The following is a 13,111-nucleotide window of genomic DNA, read 5'->3' as shown; positions in this document are numbered from 1 at the left end:
TTGAACTTGCAAATTTAAGAAATCTCATAGCTCAGAATTCTGATAAATTAGGAAGTTGGTGTTTTCGGCAAAGTTGATCAGTATGACATAAACTTACATAAAAATAAACATTTGTTTCGCAATTCTGCCACTAGGCGGCGTTTACCGGGTTTTTTCATCTTTTTTCGACTTTTTTGGCGGTTTTTCGGCTTGGCAAAACTAGTGTCGCTCCCCCCGATAATTTAGAAAGTTGTTGTCTTTGGAAAAGACACTGATCATGACATAAACTTACTTAAAAATAAACACTTGTTTCGCAATTCTGCCACTAGGCGGCGTTAGTGAACATACAAATTTTAGAAATCTCATAGCTCAGAATCCTGATAACTTAGAAAGTTGGTGTCTTCGGCAAAGTTGATCAGTATGACATAGACTTGCATAAAATGGGACACTTGTGTCAGAATTCTGCCTCTAGGTGGCACCAGTAATCATGCAAATTTTGAAAATCTCAGAGCTCAGAATTCTGCAATCTCGTAGACTGTATTCTTCATTGATGAGATACTTGGTTTGAAATTCTGCCCCTGGGCAGCATGCATATTTTATTAGTTGTATACCTTGATGTCAGTCGGACTCGAAAGGAATCCTCCGTGGAATTTTTAGGAGTATGCCAGCTGAAACTACTAGACGAATTAAAAGAATTAAAAAATTAAAGAATTGCGAAACAATTGTTTGTTTTTATGTAAGTTTATGTCATTCTGATCAACTTTGCCAAAGACACCATCTTTCTAAGTTATCGGGGAGAGCGACACTAGTTTTGCTGAGCCGAAAACCCCCAAAAAAAGTCGAAAAAAATACGAAAAAATCAGTAAACGCCGCCTAGTGGCAGAATTTTGAAACATGTGTTCATTTTTATGTAAGTTTATGTCACTCTGATCAACTTTTCCGAAGACACCATCTTCCAAAGTTATCAGGATTCTGAGGTGTGAGAGTTTTAAAATTTGCAAGTTTACTAGCGCCGCCTAGTGGCAGAATTTTGAAACAAGTGTTTATTTTTATGTAAGTTCATGTCATCCTGATCAACTTTTCCGAAGACACCAACTTTCTAAGTAATCGGGGGGAGCGACACTAGTTTTGCCAAGCCGAAAAACCGCCAAAAAAATCGAAAAAAGACGAAAAAACCCGAAAAACGCCGCCTAGTGGCAAAATTGCGAAACAAGTGTTTATTTTTATCACAGAGAACAGACATCCAGGCTAGAACAAATTTCATTCGGAAAGTTGTGTAAGGATTTGAATCTTTACTTGAGTAAGGTTGCAAACCAATACACGATGACAACACTAACGCCACCAAACACCATATTGCCACAGTCAGTGGTGAATTGAAACATTTCAAGTGGTGAATTAAATTAGTATGGGAAATTCACCGATTGCAGCGCCACGCTATTGCCACTTGTGTTGCCGATTTCAAATGGCCGTTAAATTCCTTACACAGTTTTGGAACTGGACTTGGACGTCTGTTCTCTGTGTTTTTATGTAAGTATATGTCATACTGATCAACTTTGCCGAAAACACCAACTTCCTAAGGTATTAGAATTCTGAGCTATGAGATTTCTAAAATTTGCAAGTTCACTAGCGCCTCCTAGTGGCAGAATTTTGAAACAAGTGTTTGTTTTTATGTGAGTTCATTTTGGACACGAATGCCAACTTATTTGGTAAAGTGGCTTTAATAAAATATAATAATAATAATAATGTGAGTTCATGTCATACTGATCAACTTTGCCGAAGACACCAACTTTCTAAGTTATCAGGATTCTGAGCTATGAGATTTCTAAAATTTGCATGTTCACTAGCGCCGCCTTGTGGCAGAATTGCGAAACAAATGTTTATTTCTATGTAAGTTTATGTTATACTGATCAACTTTGCCGAAGACACCAACTTCCTAAGTTATCGGGATTCTGAGATATGAGGTTTTGAAAATTTACTTGCTCACTAGCGCCGCCCAGTGGAGGAATTTCGAACTTCACAACTCATCGTCAGTAAGTTATTGGCGTACCCAACAACTTTCCCGAAGACACTATCCTTCCAAATTATCAGGGTCTTGAGCTATCGCATATTGTAACGTTTGCTTGATAACCTGATATGGTTTCTGTAGTGCAATTTAGCATCAAATTGTTGATGGTCCCTCTAGCGGCCAAATTGTCAACTAATCATATGAACCAAAGTTCTAAATGGTAGACCTTATCAAGCCCTAAAACTTTGCCGAAGAAAGTATTGCGTTAACTCTTAACACACCCGAGATAATAGGCCACACCCCCAAAATGCCGAAATCCCATAAGCTCTTAGTCTCAGTCTCCTATAACGCTCACCCCTGTCTAGTAGGAGTTCGTTTAATAGGAGTCCGTTTAATAGGAATTCGTTCAGTAAGAGACTCGACTGTATACCGAAATGCAAGAAAAAGAGAAGTTTTACAGTCAACTGAACGCTGCGTGGATAAGATCCCAAAAAGGTGACATCAAGATCCTCAAGGACGACTTCAACTTGAAGGTTGGTTCCGACAACTCGGACTATGAGCAGTGAGCACGTCATGGGACGCTAAATGGCCAATGGAGCGTCACTAAAGAGTCCATTAGATGGGCAAATATATTTGTCATTGTAGTCCAACATTTATCCAAAGTTGCCATGATTCACGCTGTGTTGGTCATTTGTTGGGCTTGTTTGGCCAAATATTTGTTATCATAGCAAACAGTCTAATGGCACCTTAGGGATGTCTTCATCGTCACCGGCGAGAATAATTTGGGTGAGCAATGGATCACAGATGACACCTGGGGGAAGCAAGAGCAGCGAAGGAACGCCAAAGCCGCGATAGAGCGAGCGAAAACACGAGGAGCCAAAGCCGTAGCAGCGCTATGCGGCTCGAAGTGAAACGCTCCTGTAGACGGGACAAACGAGCGTGTGCGAACTCACTAGTCGACAAAGGCACGAAAGCCGCAAACACCGGCGACATTCGTCTCTTCTACGATGTCTCACGTCGCCTTAGTTGGACTAAGATGAATGCTACGATGTCCGTGAAAGATACGTCCGGACAGCTATTGACCGACCCGGCTGGTCGAGCACTTTGGAAACCTTCACGTAGTTCTGGTGGCACTTGAACCTACGTTAATTTTACATGAAAGCCTACATATGAACTGAAGAAAATTTTTACTGGTTCGTGTAATACAAAGTCATGTAAAACTTAGAACACATTCGAAATTGTGTCTTTTTGGATGCTCGTACAGTGTCGGACAAAACAATAAGACCACCTGTTCTAATTCATACAAAACGGCCAAGTCTGACGATACATAGTTTCTAGTAAACCGATTTTGCTGAAATTTTGGCAGCCGACATGGAATTACGTGAATTTTGGTTTGTACTAAATTGATTGAGTGTTCACTACTTTATAAGTTACAGACATACGGTGTGACAAAACAATAACACCAGACTTTCATGGTGGTTTGTTGTGCCCAATTCAATAAAAAATGTCCACATGTTTTAATGGCATCCCTAATTTTGGTACTAGTTTAGCAATCATCAAGCTTCATATAATCTCATTCATTTTCATTTATTTAGTCAACATCAAATTCATGATAATACTGAATCAACAATTTGCCGCCATAATACTCGATTTGCAGCTGCAGTTCTCCAACGTCGGTCGCGCCCAATGCTCGCCAGGTCACGCTCCACCTGGTCCGCCCATCGTGCTCTCTGCGCTCCACGCCTTCTTGTGCCAACCGGATCTGTCACGAACACCAACTTTGCAGTGTTATTGTCCGGCATTCTTGCAACGTGCCCTGCCCACCGTATCCTTCCGGATTTGGCCACCTTCTGAATGCTGGGTTAGCCGTAAAGTGCAGCGAGCTCGTGGTTCATCCTTCTCCGCCCCACACCGTTCTCCTGCACACCGCCGACGATCGTCCTTAGCACGCATCGCTCGAAAACTCCGAGTGCTTGCAGGTCCTCCTCGAGCATGGTCCATCACGGTGTGTCTGATAGAACAAAATTATTTAAAAAAAATCGGTATCGCTAAAACACCCACCAAACGAAAGCTGAAGGTCCCCCCTTTCATTTGAGGCTAAAACAAGAAAGTTCTATCGGCGGTCCTAGAACAATTTTTTTTTTTCAAAATTTATTACTATAAGGACACATTTCACGCACTTTTACACCGCGGTTTTTGAATTTCATTGAACGATATTTCCGGGCTCCTGCTGTCGATTTTGATTTTTTTTGCACCAAAATGAAGATAATTACCTAAATTCTTCTAATAGTACCTGAAACTTTGAAAACTGCTTCTAGAAAGTAGCAAATTCCTTGGCATTCGGTCAAAATTCGTCATTTTTTGCGATGGTGTCCCGTTACGCTGTATTTCTTGTTTTCTTTCGAAGTACAAAGGTCCAATTCCCAATTAGAAAGCATAAACTGAATCTTCTATCCAAATCTGTTCGTTTGACATGCTGGTTGGTATGTTTATGACAACATATCAATTTTTGGAAGCAAAAGTTTGATTCTCGCACAAAACGTAACGCGTAGAATGTGTCTAGACTTGCATTTTCTTCCTTTCAACCTTGAGTGTAACCTAATGGGCTCGTATGATGTCGCTCTCTCTCTCTCTCTTCTTGGCGTAACGTTCTCACTGGGACAAAGCCTGCTTCTCAGCTTAGTGTTCTATGAGCACTTCCACAGTTATTAACTAAGAGCTTCCTCTGCCAATGACCATTTTGCATGTGTATATCATGTGGCAGGCACGAAGATACTCTATGCCCAAGGAAGTCAAGGAAATTTCCTTTACGAAAAGATCCTGGACCGACCGGGAATCGAACCCGTCACCCTCAGCATGGTCATGCTGAATACCCGTGCGTTTACCGCCTCGGCTATATGGGCCCTCTATGATGTCGCTCATTAGTAACGTATCATATTAATAGAGTAAACGGGTAAAAACATATTCAAAATTTTCCACACAAAATGTTGCCTAGACAAGTGTAAAAAAAAATATTTAAGGGAGTTGTAATAGAATTTTACCAATATTTAGCTATATGTGTTAACCATCTTCTCCTTATTGACATGTAGAAGGAGTTATTTCGACTGCCATCTTCGTTTTTATCGACAGAGCCAAATGTTCGAAAAGTTTTACAGTCGTAGTAGGCCATGACTTGGATGTCAATAAAAATATAACGATCAACAAAGTAGCTCGGATAAAATTACCACGTTCCAGTATAGGCCGGTATACATTCATTTTGTGCCCCTTTCTGGTACTAATTTGAAGGATTGCTGTGCGGTAAAGCATTTGGTATTGAATCATAAAAAATAAAAGAAATTCAATGTCAACATAGCTTTGCTCCAAACTTTTAGAGAAACAACTATGACATGAAATCACAAAGTCACGATGAAAACCGTACCAAGGTGTGCGTGCTGTGTTCGAAGAAGCTTTTTCTGCAACCATCAATATTATCGAAGTTAGTTGATATTCACAGATTTAGATATTTGTTTTATATGGCTGAGCATACAAATAAAAGACAGAATAAAAAAGAAAAGTCCCAATTTGTTTTTATTTGTATTTGTAGGTTATTGAGATTATTGATCAACTTTTTCTGAAATATACCAGATATAGAAGTTGGTATTATCCCACGATAATATATCACAATCACTCATTTAAAGTTTATTCGTTCAATGATGAGATCATACCCTTTAGAATTATTTTCTTTAAATATAAATATAATTTGAGTCTTCTACACAGAGTATCGATATTTGCTGTAATTGCAAAATATTTAGTGCTGCAAGAACTACAGTTTCTTCTTAATTAAAAATGCAAAAGGGAGATTTCATGTTTGCATTGAAAATGTAATCACTGTACTCCATTCTCCTGCAGCAGTACAGTAAATACATTTTTGATTCGAAAATATCAGTATTGGACGAGAAAACCGCTTTAGATTTTTTAAATGATGACGGTTATGTTAATGACGGCCTAGAGAACAAAAAAATGTCGGATAAAAATTAGATATTATGAAAAAGTACCTATTTTACCAAAAAACTAAATAAATCAACGCAATGTTTATTAAAGTTTTGTTCCATTATTGTAGGAACACCTTTCTCAAATTATGTGCCGTGATTCACCTGTGCAATTAGAAATACACGCGTTTTAAAGATTTGATTCCAGAAAATATCGAGTTGCGTTCATCTTAGGATTCTGGAAAGTGTATGTCGTCTTGTATTATGTTTCCAGTTCAAAACCGAATTAGCGACATTTTTTCTTTGACTTCCGCTGCGTTTGCCTTGCGTTAAACACAATGTCGGAAGTGGGGCGCTGTATAGAGCACCAGGTGTACAATACAGCGCCCCACTTCCGACATTGTGTTTAACGCAAGGCAAAAGCAGCGGAAGTCAAAGAAAAAATGTCGCTAATTCGGTTTTGAACTGGAAACATAATAATAAACTGTAGTATCTTAGCATCTAACATCATGGCCTTAAGGATGTTTTTCACTTAAGGCTCAAGCATATGTCATCATTTTTTGGAAAATAAAAAGCAGTTTTCTCGCTGTAAATCAAAACATTGGCCATGAAAATATATTCACTGCATTCTATTCCTCATGTGGAGTACAGTGAATATATTTTCACAGCAAATACTTTTGTTTTGAATGAAAAAAACAGCTTTCAAATGTTTAATGATGACGATGATTCCAATGACGAATTGTTCAACGTTAAAACAGCTCAGTCAAATAAATTGGCAATATTTTGTGCCTAGAGATTTATAGAACCTGTTTATAAAGTAAAAGTACCAATAACATGTTCAGTTTGCAGTTTTAGCCAATTCATGGTATTTGGAACACACAGCCATTCCCTTATATCACAGACGTAGCTCTTAGAGAACAATCATTTTTTTTGCTGCCTTTTTCATGAACACGCATCCATTTATTGATTGATGCACCAAGCGAAAAGAAGAAGAAGTTTTGACATCCAAGCGGTGTGTCTTTTACATCCATCGACCAATCAGCGACGAGGATCTCATCGACGGCACACCGCTTGGATGTCAAAACTTCTTCTGCTTTTCGCTTGGTGCATCAATCAATTGGTAGAACCGCGCGAGACACTGTCGGCCATGATGGGATGCGATTTGACGTTTGCCTAACACGCACACTTTTAAACATGTCTCCTGTAAGTTTCGTTTGTATGATTCAGCAACGTGTACACTTGCAAACATCAAAGCGATCGAACATTAGCACCTCTGATGAAAGAATCGCGGAAATCAAACGAAATTTGAATTCATCGTTAAATGCATGTGCCAAGCCCTATTGAAGAGTGTTACGTCTGTTTGTCTGTGCTTATATCGTACATTGCTCAATAGAGAAAATAATAAAATTCGTTAAATAATTGAAAGTGTTGTCAAATGCATTCTATAAGGATGAACACAACACGGTGATTTAATAAAAATTACGAGTATTAAAGAATGACGCGGTACACATGTAAATTGAAATTTGAACTCATCATGTCCACCTGCTTGAAGCATTACTGCCCATTACTGCCCATAACCACGAAACTGACTACTGTTTACTGTTTTTTATTAACATGGGACTATTATGCGTTTGTGGGAAGTGTAATTAACATCATATAAAAAATCTTCCGTCGGAAAGCCATGTTGGCAATGGACAAACTGTTTTTCGTTATTACTTAGTACTTCGAGAAAATACAAAAAAAATCACGCTATTTCTAAAAAAAAATTGTTCTAGACCCGCCGATGGAACTTTCTCCTTTAAGTCTCAAATGAAAGTTGCGACCCTTAGCTTTCGTTTGGTGGCTATTTTAGCGATACCGATTTTTTTAAAATAATGTTGTCCACCAGGCACACCGTGTCCATGTCTCGTGCCTGTAGAGGACCACCGGTCTTATGAGTGTTTTGTACATGGTGCATTTGGTGCGTGGGTGAATCTTTTTAGTCCGCAGCTTCTTCTGGAGCCTGTGGTACGCCCGACTTCCGCTAATGATGCGCCTTCGAATTTTACGACTCACCTTGTTGTCAGTAGTCAGTAAGGATCCGAGGTAGACGAATCCCTCCACCACCTCGAAGGTATCCCCGTCTATCGTAACATTACTACCCACACGGATCCGGTCGGGTTCGGTTTCGCCTGCCAGCATGTAGTTTGTTTTTCAGACATTCACCACCAGTCTGACCTTTTCTGCTTCGCGTTTCCAGCGTGTGTACAGTTCTGCCACCGTTCCAAATGTTCTGGCGATAATATCCATGTCGTCCGCAAAGCACACAAATTGACCAGATTTTGTGAAAATCGTTCCCCGGCTGTTGAGCCCGGCTCGTCGCATCACACCTTCCAGAGCGATGTTGAAGAGTAGGCATGAGAGTCCGTCACCTTGTCTCAGTCCCCGGCGAGATTCGAATGAACTGTATAGTTCACCCGAAACCCTTACGCAGTTTCGCACACCGTCCATCGTTGCTTTAATCACTCTAGTCAGCTTCCCAGGAAAGCCGCTTTCGTCCATAATTCTCCATAGCTCTGCGCGGTCGATACTGTCGTATGCCGTCTTGAAGTCGATGAACACGAACAGGTGATACGTTGGGACCTGGTATTCACGGCATTTCTGGAGGATTTACCGTACGGTAAAGATCTGGTCCGTTGTCGACCGGTCGTTGATGAAGCCGGCTTGATAACTTCCCACGAACTCATTCGTTTTAGGTGACAGACGACGAAAGATGATCTTTGCTAGAATATACTTTTGTTGGGCCACCCTATTGTGGCCACCCAGGCTTTATCCTGGGCCTCAGGGTCGTTACAATGGCTCCGAGAGGGAGTTTGGGGTGAGCGGAACGACTTCCCTTTAGAAAAAAATGGTCGACGTTGTCGAACGTCTTAATAGAATGAGTGTAATCAGTTTCGTACCTTTTAATTCCGCCCTAATTGCTTATCCTTTAACAATCGAAACTGATTACACTCATTCGGAGAGGGTATTCTGCTTAGAGGGTTCGAAAAGTCGGTACAAGACGTCTTAATAGTCAAGGCAAAATATTCTAGCGAAGTTAGATTTAGGGTTTAGCTTACAAATTAATAGAAAGCTGATAGCAAAATTGCATATTCACATATAGTTCAGTACAATTCCATGCTTTTGAATTTAGGTTTTATAATATAGGAAAGTTTGATCAAGCACACAGCTAGTCGTGTTCGGTAATTTTTACCGAAATCTCAACTGCTGAGCGTTCGGTAATGCTTTTTTACCGTAATTCCGTAAAATTTACCAAATTTCGGTAAAATGTTATCGTTTATCTGTCAAATTTTGACGAAGTTCGGTAAACGTCACCGAATTTTTCCGGTAAAAAAACTTAACGGTTGAGATTTCGGTAAAATATTACCGAAGTCGGTGATTTTTTCTAAGTGTGCACTTTGGATGCAGCATTCAAAATAGTGATCGCCCCGAAGTTCTCACATTCCAAATGGTCACCTTTCTTGTGAAAGGGCAGATTACCCCTTCCTTCCACTCCTCCGGTAGCTGTTCGGCTTCCCAGATCCTGACTATCAGCCGATGCAGACAGGTGGCCAACTTTTCCGGGCCCATCTTGATGAGTTTTGCTGCGATACCATCCTTACCAGCCGCTTTGTTGTTTTTGAGCTTCTCTCAATGCCAAAGAAATTGCTCTTTCTGCTTTTCTTGACATTGAGGGAGCTTTTGATAATTCATCTCATAATTCAATAACAACGGCCATGATGAAACGAGGTTTCAATAAATGTGTTGTTGATTGGATTAATGAAATGTTAGCCAAAAGGGAGATATCAGCAAACCTAGGAAGTTCCTCTATATCTGTTAGAGCAGTGAAAGGGTGCCCACAAGGAGGCATCTTATCACCTCTTCTGGAGTCTTTGATAGTTGATGATCCTCTGAAAAACTTAGAATCACAGGGATTTGAAATAATTGGTTTCGCAGACGATATAGTCATAATAGTGCGTGGGAAATATGACCAAATCATCGCAAACAGAATGCGAACTGCTCTAAATTGTATCTCATCGTGGTGTGATAGGGAAGGATTAAATGTAAATCCTTCAAAAACTACTATTGTACCATTTACAAAGAGGAGAAAATTTTCTATAAATAATTTATACCTGAAAGGCACACCTATAGATCTTTCAAATACAGTCAAGTACCTCGGAGTAGTCCTTGACAGCAAACTGAATTGGAATTCACACCTAGAGCAGATAATCACAAAAGCGACAAATGCTCTTTGGATAAGCAAAAAAAAAACATTTGGTAAGCAGTGGGGATTGAAACCGAAAATGATTTATTGGATCTTTTCGGCAATCGTGAGACCCAGGATTACCTATGCCTCACTGGTCTGGTGGCAGAAAACCACAGAATCCGTCGCTCAGAGAAAACTAGGAAGATTACAAAGACTAGCGACTCTCTCAATAACTGGAGCATTGAGAAGCACCCCTTCATTGGCATTGGATGCTTTACTACACATGCTTCCATTACATCAATTTATACAATTTGAAGCTGAAAAGAGCGCTCTAAGAATCAAAAGATCTACGAACCTCTTGGAAGGTGACCTTAATGGGCATCTTAGAATTCTAAAAACTTTTGGCATAAACTCCATAGTTATGAACAACGAAGACTGGATGGAAAAAAGGTACAATTTTGACCGTATGTTTAAAGTTTATGACCCTGATCGAAGTTCGTGGCGAGTCGGTGGTCCAGAATTTCGACCAGGATCGATTATTTTTTTATACAGACGGTTCAAAATTGAACAACAAAGTGGGAGCAGGAGTAACTGGCCCAGGGATAAACCTGTCGATACCCATGGGAAAGTATCCAACTGTATTCCAGGCAGAAATTCAAGCAATTTTAGAATGCTCTAATATATGTTTGCAAAAAAACTATAGGCATTCAAATATATGCATATTGTCTGACAGCCAAGCAGCACTAAATGCTTTGAAGTCAGCGGTATGTACATCAAAACATGTTTGGGAGTGCATTAAATCATTTCAAGATCTGTCCTGTCATAATCAGGTCAACTTATATTGGGTTCCTGGCCATTGTGGAATTGATGGAAATGAAAGAGCCGATGAATTAGCAAGGCTTGGATCATCTCTTCAGTTCATAGGACCCGAACCTTTTTGTGGCCTGTGCTTTGCGAATGGAGTTCAAAATAAGAGAAAATTCGAAAGTGACGAACAATTGGAAAACACTTGTATAGCAAGGCAAGCAAGGCGATTTATCATTCCAAATGTTTCTAAGACTTGCAAAATACTGGATCTTTCCAAAAAAAGATCTTAGCGTATATACTGGGCTTATAACAGGTCATTGTCCGAGCCGATATCACTTGAAGCTTATGGGAAAACTTCAAGATGATATGTGTCGCTTTTGCGGCACAGATAAAGAAGACTCGGAACGTCTACTGTGCCACTGTCCGGCACTCTTTACAACAAGACGTAAGTTCTTCGTCAAACCCTCTGACATTTGGAGAACAACACCCAGTACGGTAGTGCAGTTCATTCGAAACGTCGAACCGTGCTGGGTTAATGCTATTAATCAAACGATGGCGATCACTCACAATAGTGGTACGTCATCTTGAAATACATAGCTATATTAAAACTTATCAGGGGCATATGTCACAATAGATCAAAAAACTGGTCGCAGTGATGGAAATACCCGACACGGAATAAAAAAAATTGCTTCAGAGAGGGGCTAGTGCACATCGCACCCTCAAGGTTAGTTGCGTGTAGCCTGCAGCAACGAACATCGATGACTCGCTTTGGAGAGTCCATCACGGTAGCATGCTGGCGCTTAGCCAGTTTCCCGAGTGGTCCTCACCACTCCCTTTGTCCTCGGAAGGCGGGCAGGGTCAACCCCGCCCGCGCCCAACTGCTTAGCAGACATCAAGAACTGATGACCACGTGCAACCCGATCTGACCTGCCCGCAAAGGAAGGGTATCACTACCCTTCAGGCCCTACCAGATGCACCCGAAGGTTGCAGACAGCAGGGTCTTACCTACCCCGACCCTTGCCGGGGACCCTTTCCAACCGCGGGCTCGGATCCAACCCAGTAGACCGACGCCACGACAGCACCGCTACCGGGACTTCCTCTCCGCGGCCACTTAATCGCTGTAAGGGTCGATCTCGACCGCAGGGCACCGGTATGACCTACGAAGCCGACTCCGAACCCCTGGACCACCTCTTGTACCGCATCTGAACTAGCCATTCTCTGAGTCCACGCGCCACCTCCTCTATAGCTCCCAGACCATATGGGTGATAGCCGTTGAAACGGCGTTCCAGCTCAACTTATCCCTACACATCCTCTGGACCAAATTGTACGGAGTTGTGTTTTCCCTGCATGTGGCAAGCATGCGTATGATTACCTCTAAACGTTCGCCCCATGGATCCAGTTCAACACACCTCCTGCAGTGCTACGATGTCGCGGATCTTCAGTAATCGGCACGTATGCGGGTGCTCCCAATGAAGTAGAGAGATCGGCAGTTTTACGTACTGAGCTTCTAATCGCAAGCCCTTTTTGTTCGCTGGGGTCGTTGCCGTTGGTCTCGGTTCGTATAATTCTGTTGCTGACACCAATTCCCTACTTCCCGGAGGACCATAGTGCACAGTTGAGCTTAGAGTCCTTCGCTGGCACTCGGACGTTGATTAGCCGCCCCTAACATGGAGATCAGTCGCTGTCGTGAGCCACTCGTCTTGGAGAACAGACGCTTATGTTTGCAGAAGCAAACCCCCCCCTTCCCTGTCAGCCTACGACCAAAGTTCCCACCGGGGCTGGTTATCCGATCTTCCCACAGGTTGCTCGCAGGCCGGCCGGTGCCACGCGGAGGTAGGGATAGGAATTGCTGGGCAAAGGCTAGTGATCTCAATGGGTTCTGTATTGCGCAAATTACCCAGACTTTACTGTGCCATTAGAGTTCTCTCGAGTAAAACTTGCAGCTCTTGTTACAAGTGAGATGGACTGAAGATGGGTTTTTTTGTGATGTTGCTTAAAACCATCAACACTTATGGACGTCTTGGTAAATACCGCGAAGTCATCTGTATGGGAGCCCCCCGTTCCAGAGACCGGGGAGGCCTCACACCAAGCTAAGAACCTTTCCCGACCCCAAAAATACCCACACAG

At 41.6% G+C, this 13,111-nt stretch overlaps 1 protein-coding gene across 5 annotated transcripts in view; it reads left to right on the top strand.

Annotated features, from left to right (window-relative positions):
- LOC109398102 (mitoferrin) overlaps positions 1 to 13,111 on the top strand; it is a 367,824-nt gene that overhangs the window by 157,788 nt on the left and 196,925 nt on the right. The window lies entirely within an intron of this gene.

The sequence above is a fragment of the Aedes albopictus genome, chromosome 2, assembly GCF_035046485.1.
Source record: "Aedes albopictus strain Foshan chromosome 2, AalbF5, whole genome shotgun sequence".
Lineage (NCBI taxonomy): Eukaryota > Metazoa > Arthropoda > Insecta > Diptera > Culicidae > Aedes > Aedes albopictus.
This window is presented reverse-complemented; position numbering and strand designations above follow the sequence as displayed.